Source organism: Eubalaena glacialis, chromosome 20 (genome assembly GCF_028564815.1).
Source record: "Eubalaena glacialis isolate mEubGla1 chromosome 20, mEubGla1.1.hap2.+ XY, whole genome shotgun sequence".
Classification (NCBI taxonomy): Eukaryota; Metazoa; Chordata; class Mammalia; order Artiodactyla; family Balaenidae; genus Eubalaena; species Eubalaena glacialis.
The window spans coordinates 32,956,418-32,982,403 of NC_083735.1; the positions used below are offsets into that span (position 1 = coordinate 32,956,418).

Sequence of the window (25,986 nt, forward strand, 5' to 3'; positions counted from 1 at the left end):
GCTGCCCCGGCCCGGCCGCCAGCCACGGGCTGGTCTCTGGCAGCTGCAGCTGCGCGGCGACCCCCATCCCTCCGGCTCCGCTGCCCACCCCACCGCCCGCAGTCTTCCTCCTCTTGCTGTGCGCCCGGCCCGGCCTGGCCGTGGCCTTCCTCGGTGCCGGCCGCCATGGCAGAGGCGTCCGGCGCGGGGGAAATCTAGCCCGGGGATTTCATGCGGCCTAGCTTGGTTCCGCCTCCTCCCCCCGCGGCCCCGGCGGCTGCCTGCACCCCAGCCCTACTCCGGGCCTCCGTGTGTCTCCTGTGATCGTACTGACACGGCCGGGGGGTTAGAATGGAACAAAGTGAAGGTAAAGTGAATGCGTGTGTGTGTGTGTGTTTGTGTGCGCGCGCGCTGGAAGGAAGCGCTGAGGTGGGGACGGCGAGGAGGGGGCGACCTAGGGATGGGACCCGGGTAGGGAGAGAGACCTTAGCAGGGATGGGAGGACTAGCGGGTGGCTTGAAAGGGTTCGAGGGGAGTCTAGAAGGATGGAGCAAGGCGGGGGGTGTGGAGGGGATTGGGAGGTGGGGCAGGAGAGGTAGGATTGGGATGAGGGATGGAGTGGCGCTAAACTGGGAATTGGGAGTAGAGGTGGGATGGGGGCGGGGATAAAGATGGAACGGGGGAGGGGCAGGGGGAGAGGAGAAGAGTTAGGTTTGGAGATAAGAGACCTGGACGGACAGAGAAGTAGGCAGGTTTGGGGGTGGCGTATGCGAACTAGGAGAGTCTGGGGGAAGGAGAAAGAATTAGGTGGAGAGATGGGGCCTCAAGGGAGACACGAGGGAATGGAAGTGGAGGAAAAGGTGGATTAGGAAAAAGGGATGAGAAATGCTTGAGACAGGATGCAATAGGAAGATAGGAAATAGACTCAGGAACTGGGAGACCCAGGATTGGGCTCGGGAAGGAAATTAACTGAATGTTGAGAAGGATGAGAACTATGGACCAAGCGTCACAGAGTGGGAGGAAAAGAAGGGGAAGGGGGTTGTTAAAGTGTTAGGAAGGGAAAGCCTTTTGTTCCTATATTTGTGTGTATTCTGTGCCTTTTCTTTCAAGGCTAGATAATGGAGAAGCTAGTGGTTATGGTGTTGTGAAATGATGAGGTGTGGGTTTTACTGCTTTGAGGTGCTTTGAGGGAGGAAGAGGTGTGTTCGTGTAATGGTAGCAAGACAGAGAGAGACATGGCCACAATTTGATGGTTTTGGTGAGGGAGTGAAGACTATTCCGATTTAAAGGGGGCAGGGGCAGCCATGTTTGCTGCCAGGCACTGCAGTGTAAATAAATTCCTTCTTCTCTCCCACATCAGTATGAATCTAGAAGGGGCCAGTTCAGATTGTTAACCCCCTTTCTTTCTATTCATGAACTCTTCCCATACATCTTGGGGTCATTTAAAATTATTCATAACCACCAAAGGAGGTAGTAATGTTTTCCATCTTGTGTGTTTTGCTGCCCCCCCCTTCCCCTTTTCCTTCTGGTTGCGAACAAGGCATGCTAATGAACTGCGGTGTAAAATTTAACCCCTTTAATAAAGTTAAAACTATATTTTTTACTAGCTGAAGGAATCCTTACTACTCTTATTTCAAACATGATCGTGAAAAGTCTTTTAAATATTGAAAATTCAATTGTTTCAGAAGCCTCAGAAGCAGTCAACATGTTTTCTGCAATTCTTTAAGTAAACAAGGAAATTGCCTCGGTTATTTTACTTGGGCTTGTGCTCTCGGCAAAGCACTGTGTGAGGGGAGAGGAGGGGTAGGAAGGTCTGCTGTGGTACATTATCTGCTCGCTGTAGTTTGCGTGTTGGAAAATTAGAAATGTGTGTATTTTAAAATGGTGCTTCTGATGGCTCTTGCTTATAGGTGATGGGTGTGTTAAGAAGTGTTTTCTTTTTTAAAATAAACTCTCTTCCATCCTTTCTCTTTGCTTTCATACAATTGCCCAGTACAATCTCCAAATGTCAGTTCAGCACAGTGCAATGATCTATGAAGCAGGCATGCAGAGCTCAGAGCGTCATTCAGGTGCCAGGATTTTTTGGTGGGAACTTCAGGTCACTCTCAGGAAAGCTACAGTGACTCTCAAATGTATTCAAGTGTATCTACTTATGTGATTTGAAATAGTTACTATTCTAAAGCTTTAAATACTAACAAACTTACAGTAGCTGAACTAAGTGGAGCCTATTTTATTTTCATATTGAAAAGGATTATATGTGTGTGACCTTTTGTTTTTGTTTTATCATTGTAATTGGGAGAATCCAAACTTTAATCCGTCATATTGGTATTGAAACTGTTCTCTAATACCAGGAAGATCTGTTAAAATTGTAATATGATGGACTCAAACCAGTTGTGCTACATATTGATTTAATCTGTCCTAACGCCTCATCCTTCCAAGTTGTTGTATAGAATTTTAGGATGTGTTCTTGGTCTGTTGGAAAAATTAAATTGAATATTGTTAGAGTGTTACTTTGGGAGAGCACTTTTAGTATAGAGATCAGATTTACAACTTATTTTGATTTGATAATATTCAGCCTGAATTTTTAAAAACCTTATGAGAATAAGTTCCACTCAAAAAATCCATTCAGTATGCTTTTTTGGAATTTATTTTTATGGAGATTTCATTTTTATATCTCTCACTTGGTTGACATGTTATTTGTAATTAATTTATGAATGAACCATCAGTGCCATAAATTTTTAGGAAAATGAGAAATTGTTGTATATTAAAATAAGAAAAGACTCTTGGAAACTTGAATTACTTTAAAAAAAAAAGTTTATTCCTAGATATTCAGCATTTTGTAGAGATAAAGGTCCCCTGCCCAGCTGTCATGAGTATTCTGGCTCCTGGCTAGGTATCCACATGTAATGAAGAAGGCTACTCTAGTTAGTTGATAGTTAATTAAAACCCAGACTGTGCTCTGATTACCATGTCCCTCATCAGCTCACCTGCTACCTGTGATAGCTTTTTTTTTTTTTTAACTTTAAGTTAATAGATATGCCCTTTCTTATACTGATCAGATTGAATGAGTTTGGGGTAAAGGAAATTGGTTGCCTTTGAGATTGGTCATCCTTGAATGAATTGTCCAAGTCTTTAGTCAGTTGTCTGATTTTAAAAGACACTCCATTTCTGGAATTTATAATAATATTTATAATAAGCCTAGTAATGGCTACAATAGCTGTTGTCCTCTAACAATGTGCTGTGCTAAATGTCTTATATGGATGATTTCCTTTCATCCTCCCAACAGTTGTGGGAGGGTTAGTACTGTTAACTCCTTTTTTACAGATGGAGAGATTGAGGTTAAACACCTTAATAACACACAGATGGTAAACAGCAAAGCCAGTATACGAACCCAGGTCTTTTCTAATTATAAAACCTGATCAGCAGACCTTTACTTTTATTTTCTTGTAAAGATTCATAAAAATAATACACGTTCATTATTTAAATTTTTTTGAAATATTATAAAAGACTATAAGAGGTTTAAAAAAAAGTTAACACTCTGTTCTCCACTAACAACCATTTTGAAGTTTCTTGGGTGTCCTCCTAGAAAATTTCTGTACATATGTACGTACATCTGTCTTAAAATACATACAAAGTCTATCACACTGTTTGCATTTTGCTTTTTTGTTTTAGTAGGCTCCCTGGGACATCCTTTCAAACAAGCACATATGGACCTACCGCTTTCTTTTTTTTAAGGGTCATATAGTATTCCATTGTTTGAAATATTGATTAATATTAACATTAAGTTGTTAACAAGTTTTTGCTATTACAAGTAATATAGCAGGTCCTGAATTAGGTCCCTAACAGCCTATTTAAATAGAAGAGATATAGTCCAACTACTTTATTTTACAAGAGAAATCACTGAGACCAGAGAAGTTAAGTCCAAGGCTTTGGTGAAAAACCTGTCACTTGACTCTTTGTACCACATCACATTACTTCATTATTGTGGAAGTATTTGTGCATTCTGTGAAAGCTCAAGGTGAGGGGGAATACTCAAGGTTAGGCATGGTTAGTATAATGAGCACAAGGGGATTAAGTTGCAGTGAGGTAAAGGCTCTTGCTTCTCTTTTTCCATATTTTGTTCACCATGTTGTACATATAACATTTATACAAAATATTTTTACATGCGTAAGTGAGTCTTGTCCAGGTATCTTGAAGTTTGTATTTTGGGTAATGAAGTGGTTTTGGCAGAATTTTTCCTGTTTTAATAAAATTATCAATGAAATAAAAAAATAAGAGGTCTATCATGGTCCTGGAAAAGAACTTGGAAAGAATACCTAATTGAAAACAAGTTTTAAAAAAATCTTAGGCATCACTGATTATTTTTAATTATTTTTTACTATCAAGAAGAAAATTCGTAACCGTGGATACTTATTCATTGAATTCTTTTAAAACAAAAAGTCTGTTTTAGACACTTAAAAAAATTAAAATCATTAAAGCTTTAAAAAGGTTTAGAATTTGGTATCTATCCATAAAATCTATTTTGGTGCATTGCTGTTTTTAGTTTTACTTAAAAAAAAAAAAAAAAAGGAGTCTATTATTTTTTGAAAGAGCAACTAAGATGATTTATTCATGTGTTAATAAACAACATGTCTAGCATTTGAGTTTTTAAATGAATGGTGAGCTTTATTTCTGCAGGCTAATCTTTTAATAAATATAAATAAAGATAAATTTAAGAAACTGATGATACTACGACTACCTAACACATTTTTTAAATACTCAGGTTTTTCGTTTTGTTTTTATTGTTGACCTTACTAAATACTTAATAAGTACTTTTAAACACTTCTGTATTATGTTGTGCTAGTACAGGGTGGCATGAAAAGAAGGAAAAAGGCATATTTAAAATTTTGTGATTTAAAGAATGTTCAGTTTTTACTAGATGGATGTGTTTTGTTACTTCTAAAGTACATCTGCTTATTGACAAAATTTTGCATTTGAAAAGCTCTTTGATAACTGATTCTTGGCTTATTCTTAAATTTTAGGTGTCAATCTGTGTTATCATTGACTGATCTACAATGAGAACTCTTTTCTACTATGTTCCCCCTTTCATCTAGATTTAGAACTATATTGAGGAGAGAGTGAATAGGAAAATTTTAAAAATTTATATTCATATAGTTTCCATTTTAACCATATACATATATGAATATTATCTAATAATACTTTGTTTTACGTGATGTCTTCTGAGATGTTTGATAGAATTCCAGCACAATAACTTCTGTTTGTGTGTGTGTGAAGTTGGAAAGCACAAGAATTATTTAACTCAATTTAAATACGTAGGTATTTTAAATTTAAGAAATGTGTGGCTTCCTGGGATTTTGTGGGTAAAATAAAATTTAGTTTATCAAATTGATTTGAGATGCAAAAGATTAGGAAGTCTCATGTGGAGGCTTGCCTACTGGCATTCTGGCTGTAGCCAAGATGGTATTGTGTCTAGTGAGTCTTGTGTTACTCACATCTCTTAGCTGTGGAGTCTTTTTTTTTTTTTTGCAATCTTTTTTTTTTTTTAATTAATTTATTTATTTATTTTTGGCTGCGTTGGGTGTTCGTTGCTGTGCGCGGGCTTTCTCTAGTTGTGGTGAGTGGGGGCTACTCTTCGCAGCACTGCGCGGGCTTCTCATTGCGGTGGCTTCTCTTGTTGCGGAGCACAGGCTCTAGGTGTGTGGGCTTCAGTAGTTGCAGCGCGCGGGCTCAGTAGTTGTGGCTCGCAGGCTCTAGGGCGCAGGCTCAGTAGTTGTGGCACACGGGCTTAGTTGCTCCGCGGCATGTGGGATCTTCCCGGACCAGGGCTCGAACCCGTGTCCCCTGCATTGTCAGGCGGATTCTCAACCACTGCGCCACCAGGGAAGCCCAGCTGTGGAGTCTTAAAGCTGTACATAAAAAACAAACAAGCAAAGACTTTTAAAGTGCATTTTAAAGACTTTTGTAAAACATGACATATAAAGATAAAAGCATAAGACCTAAATGTACAGTATAAACAAATAATTAGAAAACGAACATCATGTAGTCACTACCCAGGTAATATGCCCTGTAAGAAAAGCTGCAGAGACAGTCTCATTGGTTTAAGTGGTATTGTCTTGGTGGTAGTTGGACTTGAGGGATAACAGTGTGCTGAAAAGAAAGCTGAAAAATTAATAACCACGAGGAGTCAGCACAGGTAAAAACTGAATCGCCAGTTTTTATTTGTTGTTATCAAAAGGGTTATCTAGACAAAAAAAAAAGTTTCCTAACATTTAGTGTAGTCGTTTAGTCATTTGAAATCTTGGTGCTTTACTAATGAATGTGAAACAAAAAATAATGCTGAATCCTACAAGAATCATGCCATGTTGCATAAAGCTGTTTCTTCAGAGTTCATCTCTGATGCAGTTTTTGGTAGGATTCAGTGACTACTGGTTTTAGATTTATGTGCAGACTCTAACAATGGCTTTTGCCTAGGAAATGTCAGATTTGCCTGTATCAGTGATATCCTAACTTAAGTATCTTATTTACAAAAACTAGTTTGACTCTCTTGCTTTCACATTAATGTAACCATTAGAAAAAGTATTAACCTGAACAGTGGCAATCTATGTTGACTCTTCCATCCTTGGTGCCTCTTGATTCTTACCTTGTCTGCATCTTGGCTAGGTGAACCAGATTTCTTTTTTAACTGGAGAAACCTACTTTAATGTGCTTCCCTCACTTTCTAGAAATATTTTCTTATAATGTATGGAAAGGTTAAATGTTGACTTTGGAGGATTGTGATAGCAGAAAAAAGTTGAATTTTTTTGAGTATTTTTAAAAATTTTATTATTTATTTATTTGTTCATTTTTGGCTGCGTTGGGACTTCGTTGCTGCGCGCGGGCTTTCTCTAGTTGTGGCGAGCGGGGGCTACTTTTCGTTGCGGTGCACGGGCTTCTCATTGCGGTGGCTTCTCTTGTTGTGGAGCACGGGCTCTAGGCGCGCGGGCTTCAGTAGTTGTGGCGCACGGCCTCAGTAGTTGTGGCTCGCAGGCTCTAGGGCGCAGGCTCAGTAGTTGTGACGCACGGGCTTAGTTGCTCCGCGGCATGTGGGATCTTCCTGGACCAGGGCTCGAACCCGTGTCCCCTGCATTGGCAGGCGGATTCTTAACCACCACGCCACCAGGGAAGTCCCAAAGTTGAATTTTTTTTCCCCTCTGACTACCTGATGAATACAGACTATTTGCATAAAACTCTGCAATGTGGACTTTAAGAAGGACATTTTTATAACACATCTGCATACATAAATTAAAGCCTTTATTTGGCTATTATAATTTTGTTACTTTAAGCTGTCTGTGTTTTTCTTGATCTCTGCAGGATCCAAATACATTGCAATATGGTATTTCATATTTGATTGTGGTGAGAAACTTCATGCTATGCTTCACCTAAAATTCCAATAGAATGTTGTTCTTGTTTATTCTGGGTGAAGGTTAAATACATCCCTTGCTATTTTTTTCTCCTGCAAGGATGAGAAATAATTATTTTAAATCTTGAAATGACTGTATATGTTGAGTTTTCCTAGATGTGGAAACACACATAATTTGATATTATAGTTTTTTAAACCTAAAGTAGGTAATTTGGCTTTGTATATGAAGTAAGGTTAATATACTTTTGGTCATCTCATGCTTTCTGTTTTGTTATCACCTGTACAATTTAGCCTTGATCATTAGAATTTATTTTATTGTGTCATAGAATTAGGGTGTTGAGGTTAAGGTCTTAATTAAGGTATTACATCCATATGCATATAGATCCACACACACAGTACCCCTAAGAAATGCTGATAGCCCTATTAGGTTTTTTTTTATAGAATCTTTTTTTAAAATTTAATTTATTTTTATACAGCAGGTTCTTATTAGTTATCTATTTCATACATATTAGTGTATACTTGTCATTCCCAATCTCCCAGTTCATCCCACCACCACCACTACCCCCAGCCGTATTAGTTTTTAATTTTTAATGGAAAATTTGTACTTTCCAAAGTGGCTGGTAGTTTTAAAATAACATTTATTATGTTTAAGTTATGAAAGGGTTGTTTATTGTAGAGAAATTGAAAACCAGTGAGATATAAAGAAGATTAAAATCACCTGAAATCCTACCAACTGGAAACAACTACAATTAACATTTTGTTCTGTATCTTTCCAGTGTTTTTCTTATGCATACCTGTATTTTTTTTTTTTTACAAATTGGAATAGTGTATAATATTATTTTATAACCTGCTTTATTGTGAAATAAATTTTTTTGAGAATGTGATTTTTTAAACTGATATATAATTTCATTGTATGGTTGTGCCATATCTATTTACCATTATTCTGTTGATGGAGTTTTAGGCAGTTTGCAATTTTTAGATAAAATTTGATGAACATTCTTACATATTTAAAAAATTGTATGACTGTGATGATTTGATTACAATAAATTCCTAAAAGTAGAATTACTTAACAGGTCTGAACATTACAAAAGTTTTTGACACATATTTCCAATATTTTCTCCAGAAAGGTTTTTTTTTAATAACAGTTTCATTGAGAAATAATTCACATACCATACAAGTTACCCATTTAAAATGTACAATGCAGTGGTTTTTAGTATATTCAAAGAATTGTGCACCATCACCATAGTCGATTTTAGAACATTTCCAGCAAGGTTTGAACCAATTTAAACTCCTAGCAATATCAGAAAGGCTTTGTTTTTAAAAACTGCATTTATTTGTGGTTTTTAAAGTGTAGTACAGGTATACAAGAATGCAGCAGCTTATGTGATACATTTTTTCTTTATAATTCCTATCACTTATTTTGAAAAATTTTATTTCCAGCCTTATTGAGTTGTAATTGATGATATATACTTTACATCAATTTATGGAGTGAGATTTTAAAAGTCATCTATGAAAACAAGATGCTCATATTCCTGTGTTAAGAAAACATGACATAAAGTTTAAGCTTATAAAACAAAGTATGTGGTAGATTTTTTGAATTATAAAATCATCTTTCCGTTCAGTCACGATGCCTTTATTGAGAAAGCATTGTATGTGGTTTAAAATACCTTTCTTTTCATTCAAATTTTATTCAGAAACACCTTATTTTAGGAAATGTCTATGGAACGTATGCTATACCTATATAGTTAACTATAGCAAACTTATTGTATAAAATGTATGGCTTTCTTTTTATTGAGAGGTTTGCTTTGCTCTAACTGACCTTCACCCTGAAAGTTGTTCTGTTTGCTTTAAGCCATTTAACAAAACTTTTTTTTTTTTTTTTTTTTAACTCGATGGGCAGTGGAGTGTAGGGCAAGTGTCAGGGAGACCCAAGTTCTTATTCCTGCCGTACCTCTACCACTGGGGCTCAGTGTTCTTATCTCTGAAGTGGAGATGAAAATGACTACTTTTTGCAATTATAGGGATCTAAACTAGAAGTGCTAGAGTGTGCCTAGAACTGGACCAGGCATGTAGCTGATAATAAATGACTTTTTAAAAATAGAATAATAGCATATGCAAAATGAGCTAGTCTTTAGTCGAATGTTTCATCGATGAAGATGTGAACTCAGTTGGCCTAAACTCACTTTTATAGAAGTTAAAAGTTGAATGTTAGTTAGTGCTTGAGCAGAATCTTTGCATGGGTTATATGGGTGTTTCTCAGTTGGTAAAGAGAATTCATGCTGTTACAAGTAGGAACATGAAGTTAACTTTCCAGTCCAAATTTACTTCCACTGTTGTTATTACAAAAGCATGATGGCTTATAGCTTCACCAACGCTTCATGTTCTGATTAAGCAAATAGGTGATAATGTAAAATTTGAATATATGGTATGAAGTTCCTTATGTTTTTTTATTGTTTATTTTAAAAATGAAATGTTGAATATAATTGAACCTAAAATACTAAAGTGATAAACCTGATGAACCAAAAAAAAAAAAAAAAGAAAAGAGAAGAAAAACCCCTGGCCTTTATAGGAAAAATAAACTTAGTAAATTATCATTTTAGATATTATGATAAATTAATTGCTTAGTACTTTAAAAACTACATTATCATTTCTGTGATACCTTGCCTTGATATGGTAAAAGAAAGTAAAATTTGAACAATCTCAAACCTGTTTTCTGTAATTTAAAAATTTGTTAGGGAAAGAGGAAGGAAAATATGTGGATGAACTTGTTAGTTTACTAGATTTCATAGTGAATGGAACAAGATGACTGATATAAGTTACTTAGTTTGTCATAAATTTCACTGTGAGCCAGTCCCTTGATGTAAGGGATTGGAAAATAATTTAATGTGAATTTTCTTCCAGTTATAATACCATGTCTGTTGTTGCCGGGTGTGGTCAAGAACAAAGTGAAGACTTCGAGGTTAAACCAAATAGATAAGGGAAATTGCGTGTTTTATTAGTAAGTTTTGTATTGGTACAAGGCAGTTCAATAAGTAATGTGGTTTAGTCAGGAAAAAAAAGAACTACAAAGCAACCTAAAATGTTGTGTAACTTAATAGAATCATAGTCAAGTGAAAATTGTGTGACTGTATTTAGTGACAGGGGGTTTTTTGGTATTTAATTGTGTTTCATTTCACATAGGTCACTCCCTTATACAGGATATTTTCATGTCCTTGACCATCATCTTTCTCTTAACACAATTTTAGTGGAAAATTATTAAGTGAAAATTTCAGAATATATTTGGGGTGATGATATTAGAGTTAAACAGATTATGGAGTAGTACCGTTATGTTTTAAAAATAGTATTCCTCTATTACTAGTGGTATAAACTAAGGAAAATTAAAAATAAAAATGATAAGAAAAGGTGCTACTTCTCTAATACACCTTGATTATTTAGAGAATTTTGTAGAAAGAAATATGGTGGTCATGCTTTACCCCCTAAAATCTTATTTATGTAAATAGGTGTTGGTTGTGAATTTCATATAATTGTTTGCTATTGCAAATAACGAATATCTTTAAATAATGTTAATAGGATAGGTAAGACATTAAAGTTAATTTTTAAAATCACATATGTTCTTGTCAGAATGCAAATCCAACCCCTACATTTATGTATTGGTGACTAGGAGGAATCACAGCTCATTTTCCCATTGTTTGGGGTCATTTCAGGTGATCGGATCACCTGATTTAACCTCTATTATGGGCTATAAACAGAAGCCCAAATATGTCGTATCTCTTCAGAGAGGTAGACTCACAGCTAAAACTCAAGGCTCATGACTGCAAGACCAGTGTCAGAGCACATTTTTCCTTGTCCCCGATTTATCTTACTCTTATTTTATTCTTGCATACGTGTGTCTGCTAAATTTCCTCATATGTGATTTCTGTCTAGTTATACGGTACTATTCACCAATTTCTTTAAAAAGTTTATAATTAACCTGATTTTTATAAGCTTTTTTAGGATGTTTTTGTTTGGGTCAAATTTGAGAAATGATTTACATCAGCACTGACCAATAGAATTTTCTGCAGTGATGGAAATACCCTGTGTCTCTGCTGTCCTGTATGGTAGCCACCCACCATGTGTGGATTTTGAACACTTGAAATGTGGCTAGTGTACTTGAGAACTGAATTTTTAATTTTATTTAATTTTAATTTGTTTACAATTCAGTAGCCATGTGTGATTAGCACAGATTTAGATATTCTTAGTGAAGGGAAAGAATTTAAGTTGAAGTGGACATTTTCACATTCTTTGCTCTTGTGATTACTTTTTTTGTGTGTTTTTGTGGGGTTGGGTCTTTAAAATCTCATTTTTCCAAATGCTTACTCTCTTAGATAATGAATAAATCCATTCACAGGAAACAACTTAGTAATAGTTATTTGATTATTATTTTAAAATATACAAATTTTAAATATTTTTAAAATTAAAATTTTTTTTTAAATTTTAAAATATAAAAGTATTTTTAAAAACTCTTTTAATCAATGCAGTTATTAACAGACTATGTACTGCTGACCAACAAAATGATTTCATTTCAGTAGTATTTTAGAGTAGTTATGGTTAAATAATATGGAAATCTTAAACTTTTTATATTACTTGGAATACTTGACTATTATTTAAATCTTTTTACTATAACCTCAGAAGCCTCTGAAACAAAGAGAACTTGAAAGGAAATAAAAGATATGTCTGATGATCACCTCTTCACGTGTCTTCCTCTAATCTTTCTATATGATTAGTTCCTGGTTTGGATTCCATTAGTCCTTTTTATAACAATCCAGACCCCCAGTCACTGTGTCCTATTACCCTGTTTTATAGTAGTTTATCATTTTCTGAAATTTTCATGTTTATTTAAGCTCTATGAGATCAGAATCATATTTCCTTTGATTTCCCAGGATCTAGAATAGGGCCTGGTACATAGTTGGTGTTCAGTAATGAACCGTGTCACAAACAAAACAAAAAAAGGACTTTGTGAGGAATTAGATATATATCTGGAATAACAAACCACTTAGAGTCTGGGAATAGGCAAGGTGAGGCCCGGCTTTTGATTATTTTGGTGGTGTTGATATGGGTAATTTACGGCGATTACTTTAGAATGAGTCTGTATAGAAACATTTCTGTGGGAACTCTTACTTTAAAAATAGACAAACTTTTGTCCAGGCATGCACATGTGTACTAAATAAATCCTCTCCACGTAAAACATCATAGAGTTGGGGCCTCCGTGATGGCGCAGTGGTTAAGAATCCGCCTGCCAATGCAGGGGACACGGGTTCGAGCCCTGGTCCGGGAAGATCCCACATGCCGCAGAGCAACTAAGCCCGTGCGCCACAACTACTGAGCCTGCGCTCTAGATCCCGCGAGCCACAACTACTGAGCCCACGTGCCACAACTACCGAAGCCCACGTGACTAGAGCCCGTGTTCTGCAACAAGAGAAGCCACCGCAATGAGAAGCCCGTGCACCGCAACGAAGAGTAGCCCCCGCTCGCCACAACTAGAGAAAGCCCGCACACAGCAACGAAGAGCCAACGCAGCCAAAAATAAATAAATTTATTAAAAAAAATCATAGAGTTGACAAAATGGAAAAACAAGTGAGAAAATATTTCCATCGTCGGTTTTTGAGTATTCAGCCTCATTTCGTAACCTTTTAGAGATTAAGGGATTTACTCGAAGTCATTTATTTGTATGCCATTGGTCAGAACAGAGAGAACTGCCAAATCCTAGTTTTCCAGTGTGTTGTTTTGACTTATCATCTATGAATGGACATCACTGTGTAGCAGACATAGGCACTTTACCTGATAAAAGCGGTATTTAACTGATAGTGGTTTGAGTTATCTGTGAGTAGTCAGAGATCAAATGTTCTCATGCAGTAAATTAGGTCATTTAATTTCTGATCTTTAAATGCCAACATGATAAGTGTGGAAAGGGTTTTATTTTTACTCATCTATTCCTATACATAGTCTTAAATAGTTAATGTTTTGAGATATGAATCAGTCTTTTTATTTAGGGAACTTATACATTATTCACCTTTACAAAATAAACTTCCAGTTAGAGGTTATTCATTATAAAAAATGTTGGCTTAATAGAGTTCTTTGGGATGGCTGCAAGGGGCTTTTCTTTATTAACTGTGGCTATTATATATTTAAATTAACAGACTTTAAAAAATGGTTCTTAACCATAGTGCTGTCTTTACTACTGCGAGTTTTCTCCACACCCACCACATATTTTTGTGAAAATCAGCCACAGAATCCAGTGTGGCCCAGAGATTTTAGTTTTCAGAAATGGAAAGATACAGTAAGTATTTGAGTAATAAAAGGACCCATAACGTTATTGTGTCATGCGTGGTGGTGGCTTTGCTGCCACATCACTGTTTGTATCACATCTCCAACTAGAATGAAAGATAGAAAGCAGGAGTGACTGCCAACAAAACGGGAAGAAATCGCGTCCTTCTCTTCTGCAGTGTAAAAGGTGACAGCAGCGTCCTCTGAGCAATTGCAGGCTGATGGCTTTCCTGGCTGTCCAGGGACATGTTGTAGGCCACATTAGCATATTTGTAGCCATAGATAGGACTATTCATGTTGTCATGGGGTAAGACCTTTAAAAGTGCTCTTTCTGTTTCACGTTCCCCACATCTTAGGTTAAGGAATCTAAGGGAATTATCCTTCCTGTCCTAGGTTCTATAGGGATGTTTCTAGAACTAATGAAAACAAGGGAGTGTTTAGAAATGCTGTCAGAGAAGACTCTGTATTAGTTTCCTTTTGCCTCTCTAACAAATGATGTCAAACTTAGTGGCTTAAACACAGCAAAATTTAAAACAATACAAATTTATTATCTTATAGTTCTGGATGTTATAAGGCCAACATGGGTCTCTCTGGGTTAAGCTCTAAGTATGAGCAGGGCTGCATTCCTTCTGGAGGTTCTCGAGGAGAATCTGTTCCCTGTCTTTTCCACCTTCTGTAGGTGCCTGTGTTCCCTGGCTTACGGTCCCCTTCCTCTTATATTCAAAGCCAGTGCAGAGCATCTTCAGATCTCTCTCTGACTCCTCTCCATCCCTTTTTCTCTTGTAAGTATCCTAGTGATTATACTGGGCCCACCTGGATAATCCAGGATAATCTCTCCATTGTAAGATCCTTGACTTAATCACATCTGCAAAGTCCCTTTTGCCACATCAGGTAACATGTTCACGGGTTCTAGGGATTAGGATGTGGGTATTTGGTGGGGGGTCATTATTCTGTCTATCACAGCCTCTATACAGGTTGAAGATGCTGGCTTTGTTAATAGTAGGGATGTTTTTTGAAGCAGTAATGGTTGCCTTTCTGAATTAATACAGACATGACAGAAAAGTGGTTCAGTGGTCAGTGACAGTGTAGCATGTGGTAAAGGGTGCAGGTCATGAAGCAAGACTGCCTGGATTTGACTCCTGGCTCTACCCCTTACTTTATGTGTGACCTTGGACAGGCCGCCTAACCTGTCTTTCAGTTTTCTCGTCTGTAAAATGGAGATACTAGTATCCATCTTGCAGGAGTTTTCTGAAGATTAAATGAGATAATACTGGTAAAGCACTTGGAACATCACATTGTCAGTCCTCAGTAAATTATATTATTTTACTTGAAGCATGTTTAAGGTATTTTTTGTTTGAAATTTTAGAGAGATTCTTATACAGATTAAAATCTGGATCTATTCTGAGTTGTTGCAGGTTTTTTTGTTTAACCTTTTGAATACTCAGAAATATGGCATATTCAGGAAAACATCTGTGTGTATTAGTCATTGAAAAATAGGATAGAAGCCGAATAAATATGAGCATTTTCTTGATTTATAATTAATGAATTGTATTTTTTCTTTTGAAGAGACATTAACATTTTTATATGTTCATTATAGAATCTACAGAGAAGCAAAAGGCAAAGCAAAAGAGAACAGACTATAGTAAGCATTTCCATTTTGGTGACCATCCTTTTAGGGCAGTAGTTCTCAACCCTAGGGCGATTTTGCCCTCCAGGGGACATTTGGCAATGTCTAGAGACATCTTTTATTATTACTGGCAGGTGGTACTACTGGCATCTAGTGCGTAGAGGCCAGGATGCTGCTAAACATCTTGAATGCTCATGACAGCCCTCCTCAACAAGTGTTAGTAGTGCCAGGGTTGAAAAACGTTGTTTCAGAGTGCGAACTCATTGATAAGTGTGTTGCCTTCTTAGTCTGATTCTCAGTCATATATTTGAGTTTTGGATCACTTCTTGATCAGTGGGTTATGTAAAGTCCAGATACTAAAAACCAAATTTGATTTGGTAACTCATATCTGGCTCTTGGGAAATGTTAGTAATTTTAGAGATTAGTATAACACAGAGATTTGATGAGGTCCACACTAAAATTATCTGCATAATTTTAGATTATGGAGTTGAAGTCCTGTTACAGCACAGACTAATGCTGTGATTTGGGGCTGTACTTTTGACTGTAGTTTGAGAGCCAAAACACATTTTCTTCTGTCTTCATTACTTGGATAGAAATGAACATTCAGTAAAATAGCAGTTCTAATTTCCACTTGTCTTTTCTGCCATTCCTATATTCATTTAACAGCCTTTTTCATTCCCTTATGGTACTGGGGGATTAGGGTTACAGCAGTGAGCAAAACATAAAAGTACCCAGTACCTTTGCTAGAAGTGAAGTCGTTTTGTTTTGTTGGTTGGTTGGTTTTTCCATGACCAAAGAAGGCACTGCTACCCTTTGCTTTGGAAATTAAAGATAAATATGAACTTCAGAAATCTGAACACATTTGGCAATTCTCTGAACGCTGAAGTTACTCAAAGTTGCCTCAAATACAGGTTGGCATTCTAATATAAACTGATTCTGTGTTTCGTACAGGTTTTGTATTAGGCTATAAATGATTCAAAAAAGGGAAGTCATTTTATTAGAAACTCATTAGAGTTTTATATTCTTCTTATCACGTGTTACGCTCAACAGTGATAATGTTGTGACAGTGTCTCTTAATCCCATTAGTAGTGATTGCAGTTTTTATACACTGAACAAAAGGCAAAGCTTCATTTCATAATATAACTACTGTTTTGGAAAATATGAACCCTAATATGTTAATAGTTTAAATGTGTTTTTTTTTTTTTTTTTGGCCACACCCTGCAGCATGTGGGACCTTAATTCTCTGACCAGGGATCGAACCCATGCCCCCTGCATTGGAAGGCGGAGTCTTAACCACTGAACCACTAGGGAAGTCCCTATGTTAATAGTTTATGTATGCCTGTAGAATTATTAGATTCATGGTAGTGAGCTTCGAATTAAATATGGTTATGTAAATACATTTCTTGTCAGCCAGTGACTCTTTTTTTGTGATGTGTTTATACTCTGAATTTCCAGCGCTTAATAAAATATCTTCTACTCTAATTCTGATGAAAAGGTTACTTGATAAAATATAGTAAGATTACATACTAAACTTTTGAAAAAGTTTAAAAATAATAGGGGGAAATTTCATTTTGTTCTATTTCCTCTTAGTGACCTGATCACCTGCTGCTTGTTTGGTTTTGTGCAGCTACTTTCCAGCTTTATTCATGATCTTTTTAGGAGGGAAAAAGTAAATCTGTACAGTCAGTTCTAAATGCATGCTGCTAACAAACACCTGTGGTATTTCAGTAATACTAGTTACTTAACAATTATGAGCTTATATTAAAATACTCACATTGTTAAACACTAATCCTGTGGCTCCTTACTGCAATACTCCTTTCTGTTTGTGATCAATCTGTTTATTGATAATGTGCTAGTCACTGTAGTCGGCCGGGTTTCAGAGATGAAGCAGTCCCATGTCCTCATCATAAATTTCCAGTCTTGCCATATTCTCTGGCATGTAAGTTGTTTTTATATCCCTGAATTATGTAGTGTGCTTTCATCAAATTCTTGTAATTTGGTTTTGCAACATATCAAGAAATATATAATCTAGATCATTTAGAAGATGTGAAACTAAGAAGCCAAGGAAGTTCTTAACCATTTTAGGTGATGGTTAATATAGGTCTTTGTAAAGGAGTTCCCCTCCCTTCCACAGGTTAGGACTTTTTGTTTCCTATACTTGGAAATGTCTCAGGTCCCCTGCATCCTCTCTCTGTCCCACATCCCACAGCTCCTCAACCTTGGATGTTTTCCTTTGTCATCCAGGGCACTTGTCCCTTCTGTCCGCAGGGACTCTGTCTTGCTCATCTTTTATCTCTAGTACTTAGGACCAAACATAATACAGGCACTCGATATGAAATGAATAAATGCGTATTACTGAGCCTCATCTCCAGCACGTTCCCTTTATTGCTTTTCTCTCTCTAGTAATAATGCAACTGTATAATTCCAGGAACCATGTCTGAATTTTCATCTCTACAACTTTAGTGCTTAGTGCAATGTCTGGCATGTAGTAGGTGCTCAATAAATATGTGCTTTATTAGAGGAGCCTGTATAGGTTGGGGTGGGGACAACCTGGCTGTAACTTTTGGTCTCCTTCCCATTGTAGTAGCAGCAGAATGGGAAGGAAGGAGGAGCTGGCATGAACCTCCGCCCAACATTGTCTCAGCCTACAGAGGGCAATTAACAGACAGCAGCTGGTATCCAGAATGGATGTAATCAAGTATTTTATTCTTATTTCTTACACAGATGTTTTGAGATCATGTTCGCTTATACACACACACCCTTCATTTAGGTCAAGGTGGTCCTCTGTGATATATTAGTGCTATGGTAGAGTATAGGTAGGATGCTATCAGGGACTTCAGAGGGTGGGTGAGGGGTGGTCTGGGAAAGCTTCTTGGAGTATTTTAACACATCTGTACAAAAGCTAAGTGGTTGATGAGAGAGGAAGTGATAGAATGGTGGAAGGCAAAGTGGGAAAGCAGAAGCAGGAGGAGGGGAGGCTGGACAGGTAGGCAGGGGCCAAATCAACAGAGACCTTTTGCTTTGAGGAGTTTATCCTAAGGCATGGAGAGCCATGGGATGTTATTAAATTTGGGGGTGGTGGGGGGAAACGGTTGTTTTCTTTTTAAGAACTGTCAATGCTAGAGAGGGTAGATTGGAGGTGGACAACTTTGAAAGCAGGAAGAACAGTTTGAAGTTGTTACTCTAATTCAGATGAGACATGATAAGGCACAGCCAATGAACATAGCAAGACCTGAGGAAAGTTGGCAGAAGGTTGGAGGGTAGAACCCAGCTTTGTTTTAATGCATTGCAGTCTGGAGAATTGCCCTTTCACTTGTTTGTGTGATCTTTTGGTGTACAGTTTTTAAAAAAAATATTGTTGATTTTATTCATCAGTGTGTTTTGTACTGTTTATGTATTGTTTAAGAAATCCTTCCCCACCTTGAGTTCATAATGATCTACTTCCGTTTTATGTTTTTGTTTTTCCTTAAAAATTTTTTAAGTTTTACTTTTTATATCTGGTCTTTAATCCACCTGGAGCTGGTATATTACATGGTGAGGATCTAATTTTTTTCTATATGGATAAACAGTTGTCCCAGTACCATTCTTTAAATATTCTATCCTTTCTTCACTCATCTGCAGTGATTCTTCTGTTACATGCCAAATTCCCGTATTGACTTGGGTCTGTGTCTCGGATCTTAGTCTGTTTCATTGTTTGTCTCTTTGCCAGTACCTCACCTTTTAATTGCTGTAGCTTAATAAGTGTAGAGCTTTTTATTTTAAGTACAGTTTACATGTGTGTTGAAACCAGTAAATCTTTGTATAGGTATTGTAGACTTTATTGTTGAGAAACATACGCAAATACTTTCTTGATTTCTTCTAGACATTCCTTTTTTTTTTTTTTTGAGATACAGTTCACCTTTTTAAAGGGTACAGTTCTGCGGTTTTTATTATATTCACAAGGTTGTGCAACCAGCCACTAATTCCAGAACGTTTTCATCACCCAAAAAGAGATCCCATACCCACTAGCAGTTAGCTTCCATTCCTTCGTCCTCGCAGCCCCTGGCAACCACTGCTCTGCTTTCTGTCTCTATGGATTTGCCTGTTCTGGACATTTCATATAAATGGAATAATACAATATGTAGCTTTTTGTGACAGCATTCTTATTTAAATTGAGTAAAATTAATAGATTACAGGGCATTCTGTAGGAATACTACTGTGTCTCTAAGAAAGTAGGACAACAGCCACTATGGAGAACAGTATGGATGTTCCTTAAAAAACTAAAAATAGAACTACCATACGACCCAGCAATCCCACTACTGGGCATATACCCTGAGAAAACCATAATTCAAAAAGAGTCAGGTACCAAAATGTTCATTGCAGCTCTATTTACAATAGCCAGGACATGGAAGCAACCGAAGTGTCCATCAACAGATGAATGGATAAAGAAGATGTGGCACATATATACAATGGAATATTACTCAGCCATAAAAAGGAACGAAACTGAGTTATTTGTAATGAGGTGGATGGGCCTAGAGACTGTCATACAGAATGAAGTAAGTCAGAAAGAGAAAAACAAATACTGTATGCTAACACATATATATGGAATCTAAAAAAAAAAAAGGTCATGAAGAACCTAGGGGCAAGACAGGAATAAAGACGCAGACCTACTAGAGAATGGACTTGACACAGGGAGGGGGAAGGGTAAGCTGGGACAAAGTGAGAGAGTGGTATGGACATATATACACTACCAAATGTAAAATTGATAGCTAGTGGGAAGCAGCCGCATAGCACAGGGAGATGAGCTCGGTGGTTTGTGACCACCTAGAGGGGTGGGATAGGGAGGGTAGGAGGGAGGGAGATGCAAGAGGGAAGAGATATGGGGACATATGTATATGTATAACTGATTCACTTTGTTATAAAGCAGAAACTAACACACCATTGTAAAGCAATTATACTCCAATAAAGATGTTAAAAAAAAAAAAAGAAAGTAGGACAAAAATCCTGTACCTGAGTAGGGAGCAAGAAGAGAAAACCTCACCAGTATTTCTGTTTTGTTTTTATTTAAGCATCATATTCATATTTTATTTCTTCATTTATTGAAGAGAGTGGCCAGTCTTATGCCCTTGCTTAGTTGTTTAATGAATAAATGTCATGTAACAAATCCTATTCTAGAAAGGTATCTTCTGTTGATACATCTTGAGTTTATTAGATATAGATGGAGTAAAACTACTTTGATTTGGGTGCATGTTGTCAGTAATTGTATAAAAATGACATGATTCCCTTTGTATCTTGGTGGATAAATGAGTAAAATCACATGACGATATAAAGGGAATATATTCTCTCTCGAATTGTTTATTTTTTAAAGCAAGCATATTTTCCACTTTAACCCAGAAATTAGTGAGCAGCTTAGAGTTCTTTTTAAAAGGCTACCTCGGAAAGTACCTTTAAGTCAAGATACCCGTATAAGGTTTACTAACATAGAACATTTATTTAACATACTACAGTAGTGCGAGCCTTTTGTATCATTTGGAGAATTGATGTTTTATTAGTGTAATTGCTGAAATATAGTTCAGAAAATAAAATGTTTTTCCCTAAATCATAGCATTAAACTTTTTTTGGCGGGGGGCGGGGGGCGGCCCACCTGCAGCTTGCGGGATCTTAGTTCCTGACCAGGGATCAAACCCAGGCCCCTGGCAGTGGAAGCGAGGAGTCCTGACCACTGGATGGCCAGGGAATTCCCCGCACTTTTTTTTTTTTTTTCCATTAAACTTTCAAAGAGTTAGCCTCAACCAGAGTGGCAGTAAATCTCTGTAAATGATTCAAAAGGGCTTCCCTGGTGGCACAGTGGTTAAGAATCCGCCTGCCAATGCAGGGGACACGGGTTCGAGCCCTGGTCCGGGAAGATCCCACATGCCGCAGAGCAACTAAGCCTGTGCGCCACAACTACTTAGCCTGCGCTCTAGATCCCGCGAGCCACAACTACTGAAGCCCGCGTGCCAAGAGCCCGTGCTCCGCAACAAGAAAAGCCACCGCAATGAGAAGCCCGCGCACCGCAACAAAGAGTAGCCCCCCCCACCCCGCTCGCCACAACTAGAGAAAGCCCGCGCACAGCAATGAGGACCCAACGCAGCCAAAAATAAATAAATACATTTATTTAAAAAAAAGAATTTTTAAGCAGGATACGTTTTGTTTGAAAGATTGATGTTGAGTTGTGTAGTCACTGTACCAAATTCAGTTATTGCTTTTTGTCTATAACAGAGCCAGATTAGATGCTATCAATTCTAGCTACTTTTAGTAAATAAAAGGTGAATATTGTTGTTCATTTCCTTTTTGATGTTATAGAGGCATGGTCAAGTTCTTAGAACCAAGTGGTTGATTTTCTTTTTTCCATAACCCCACCCCCGATTTTTTGTGTGTGTGGTGAAGTTAAAATGTAGAAGGACTTCTGAAAGAAGAATATTAATTTTTAGAGTAATATGCATCTTGTTGATACTTAGTAGCAGTTTGTGTTTGCTGATTTTTAAAGGTGTGTGTTTGGGCTCTTTAAAAATATTTATCTCTTATTTCCAAAAAGGGTGAATGATTTACAGATTTAAAATAGATAATTATAACAAAATAATATACCTGTTTTTTTAACAGTACACCTTTGTTTTTACATTACTAACAATTAAACAATTTTTAAATTATGAAAGACAAAACGGGTTATACAGAATTTATGGCTTATAGTCAAAGGATCACTCTGATCATATAATTAGATTTTAAAATATGAATAGAACACACAACCAAGAAGAATGGAGTCTCTTTTAAAACCCTGGCATTAGGGGATTTTAGCATTCTTTCTATATAGATTATGCATGTTTTTTCAAGTTTTTACTTTATAGAGGCTCTGGTTTCATCCTTGCAAACCTAAGTACTGAAAATAATGGACCATATTTAAAAAAAAATTAACTCCCCTTACCATTTTCTTCTTGGTGTAGATTTGGGGAAAAAATAGTAAAATGAAAATCTCCCTTGATGCTGTCATCCAAAAATCCTCATATTCTGTCATAAAGTGCGAGTTGTAGTTAAAGTTTTCTGGAGGAGTATGTGTGTATGTATTGAATTGATTTCAAATGCAGGATCTGGTTTTCAAACATTAGTGATTATTCAGTTATAAATCAGTATATGACTATATTTGATAGCTTTCTCTTGTTACACCTCAAAGAGTATATGCTTAAGTTTAATTTCAATTCTTTGCTTTAAAACAAAATGACTCTAATTTTTGAACATCATGTATCATTTTTATAATGTTTTGTCGCAGAAATTGCCAAACAGTAAAAATGCCAGGTTTTCAAGAACCAGCATAGCTGGTTCACTACTGAAGACTGTCTGCGTGCACTCCATTCCTGTTACTATAGAAACACACACAGACACCGGATTTATCATAAACCTTGAGAAATATTTCTTGCACAGTTCACATAAAGAAACATCTGGATCCCTTGTTTATCCTGGGGTAAAGGAAGGCCACCCTCTTCCTCTGTGCTGTGGGAATCACTTTATATTCCACTATATTTCTTTAGCTGTAAAACTTCTAATGTTGATATATCAAATTCGCTTTGTATTTTAGTAGGATTGATTATAATTACTGGAATACATTTGGAAAATGAGGATTCATGTTCATGCCAGTTCAATTAACTATGACTGTGAAAATTGTATTTTGAGAGCTTCCACATTCTGAATTTCAGATCTACAGTATTAATAACACTAGGGTTTTAAATAGATATGCTTATAAAGGAGTTTTTGATATCTTTTGGTCTTTTGTTGGGTTAATAGACTCTCCCTGGAAATTCATTTGACTTCATGCCAGTCTCGGGGGGCTTTAAGCCTTGCAGGGAAGTGTAGCCCAGAACTAAGGAGAATCTCAGTAGTGGCTAGGTAACTGGTTATCAGTCAAATTTTGCCAAGGATATTCCTGAGGAGACCATAGTTGCGTTTATATTATCTTGCATTCTTCACAGCAAGATCCTCAACAAGTCTTTAAAGCATTTCATTTATATGTAATAACTCCCTTAACTTTACACAGTTCAGTTTAAAAGGTTCATTAAGCCCCTCCTCTGAGCCTTTGCTCTGGGTTCTAGGAGCAGGTGGATGAATAAAATTACTTCCTGCTCTTAAGAAAATCACATAAACAGATTGTTTCATGATTAATTCTAGGAGGTTTTATCTTAGGAACACAGAGGAAAGTTACTCAGACTAGCCTAGAACTTAAGTGACTACTCCTTGGAAATGACTTTCTGAGCTCAAAAGATGACTAAAAGTCAAGCCAAAAAAAAAAGTAAAAGGGCATATTAGGCATAGGAGATAACATTAGTAAAGGCACAGTGGTACGAAATCATGTGTGTATGGTAATTCTCAGTAACCTGACATTACTAGTGTACAAAAGTGACTTAAGGTTGGAGATATGGATAGAGACCTTGCTTAGAGGGCCTGTGTGCTCTGTTGGCCGAAGTGCTTTGACTTTTTCTAGGAATCATTGAAGGGTTTTAATCAGGAAAGTGATGCGGTTAGATTTACAAATTAACCTAGGAATGTATTGAAGGGGCAGTTGGGTCTGAAGACAGAAATAGGTAATTTATATGACACCTTTAGAACTACTTCTGATTCCAAAAAGCCTGAATAATGATATCAATATGAAGGATTTTGAGCCATAATAAAATATAAAGTTTTTTCTTATTGAGAAGAAACTGGTGTTAAACATAGGAAAATAAGTATATACAGCACAGCATGTAATTCTATAAAGTGGAACCTAGCAATATGTACAGTCTACCAAAGGGCATTGTTCATTTTAAGAATTTGTTATAGTGACTTAGACTAAACATTTAACACATCATGAATACTTAATTGATGTTTATAGCCTCAAGCTGTTCATCTGAAACATAACATGCTTCCTTTTTCTTTTAACTCTGTATCTAAGATTGACTTAAGTAAACTTTTCTGTTATCACTCCCCTCATGAATAAGTTGGTGAATGAATGAATGAATGACCTAAAGCTTTGGTTGATAACTTTCAACTTTTTTCCTTTAAAAATGTCTGTGAACGGCTTCAACAAAATTAAGAAAAAAGTATTCATTTATTGATTTCTTTCATCTCTTTTTTTTCATTCACTGATTTCTTTCACCTCAAAACAAAACAAAACAAAAACCAACGTGGAAACATTGGTCAGAGGAAGAATTTGTCCTAAATTGTTTGCCTGTGATGGTTTCATTTACTTGGAAGTACATATTAGAATGGGCAGAACACTAGTTCGCTAACTCTCCCACCAAATTGTTAGCTCTGGGCAGCGGGATTGGGAAGTGTGTGATGTAAAGTGAGTGTTTGGGTTGCTGTTTACTCAACATACTTAGGGATGGTGAGAAATGAGTTTACTGGCCAAGAGCCAGTGCTGTGGGACAGAGGGGCTGTGTGTGAATCCTCCATTTACAGCATGTCTGACTGTGGGCAAGTCACTTAATCATGCTGGCCTTCATTTTTCACTTGTGAAATGGGGGAAGCAATAGTATTTCCTCGAAGAGGTGTTATAAGGAGTGAAATAATATAACAAATGTGAAGCACTTTAGAGTAGCATTGACACATAGTAAGTCCTTAGTTAGTCATTATTATTATTACTTGAGTAATATAAAAAATTTAAAACATACATCTTTATCAGGGATTTATTAATGACAAAGGTATGAGAGTTTTTGGTGGCTTCTTTGGAGGAGTTTTAAAATGTGTGGGTGAGGGAGTTCCCTCGCTGTCCAGTGGTTAGCACTCAGAGCTTCCACTGTAGGGGGGCCCGGGTTCGATCCCTAGTTGGAGAACTAAGATCCTGCAAGCCGTGTGGCACGGCCAAAAAAAAAAAAAAAAAAAGTGAGGGTGAAAAACACCTAACTTCCTATCCTGCCTGTCTTTCGTGGCCTAAATGCCTCCTTCCCCAGTGAGCATTGTCCTCAAATGTCTTCTAATTCTGATGGCACACAATGTAATTCTTAGTCACCTTCTGTTTAATGTGTTTCCATATGAGTCTTGCCCATAAAATCCTATCTTGTCTAATATACTAAAGAGATTGTAAATGCCTTCAGGTCAGAGATCAGGTTTTTCACAAGTTCTGTGTGCCCAGCATTTTACTGAATGATAACAGTAATAATAGCCAATAGATACTGGGCTCTAACTATACTCGGGGCACTGTCCGAAGTACTGCTCATGGATTAACTCTTATTTCTTATAGAAACACTGTAGACGATTAAAGTATCCACAGTTTCTGGGTAAGAAAACTGAGATTTAAGGAGATAAAGTTGCCCAAAGTCACATAGCTAATGAGCCTTGGCTCTGGGTTTTGAACCTAGCAGTTTGATTCTCTCAACCATAGTACTCACTAGGGCACATCCTAATTCTGTAATGTCAGTTGGTGTGTCTGCTGTTTGAAGGCTGGCCGCCAGACTGCAGTATGTATAAAAATCACTGTGTAAAGGAATTTAGTTATAGTCCTAAAATATCTTCTTTTTTCATTATCAAAACTACTTTCTTGATTGCATTATTGTACTCTTTGGAGGTATAATATGAAAAAGTGTGACTCTATTCATGCTTAGACTTTCTAGAAAATATGATACTGTGGACCATTTAGCTCAGTTGGTCAGAATATGGTGTCAAGATTTAATGTACGCTTTTCCACCTTAAGAAG

The 25,986-nt window shown here is 36.9% G+C and overlaps 1 protein-coding gene across 4 annotated transcripts in view; it reads left to right on the forward strand.

The window, feature by feature from the left end:
- Positions 1-258: 258 nt before the first annotated feature.
- Positions 259-25,986, forward strand: part of NSD3 (nuclear receptor binding SET domain protein 3) — a 100,671-nt gene continuing 74,943 nt past the window's right edge. For all 4 annotated transcript variants that reach the window (XM_061177582.1, XM_061177583.1, XM_061177584.1 and 1 more), the window contains exon 1: positions 259-346. The gene's annotated coding sequence lies outside the window, so the exon portion shown is untranslated. The remainder of the gene's footprint in view (positions 347-25,986) is intronic.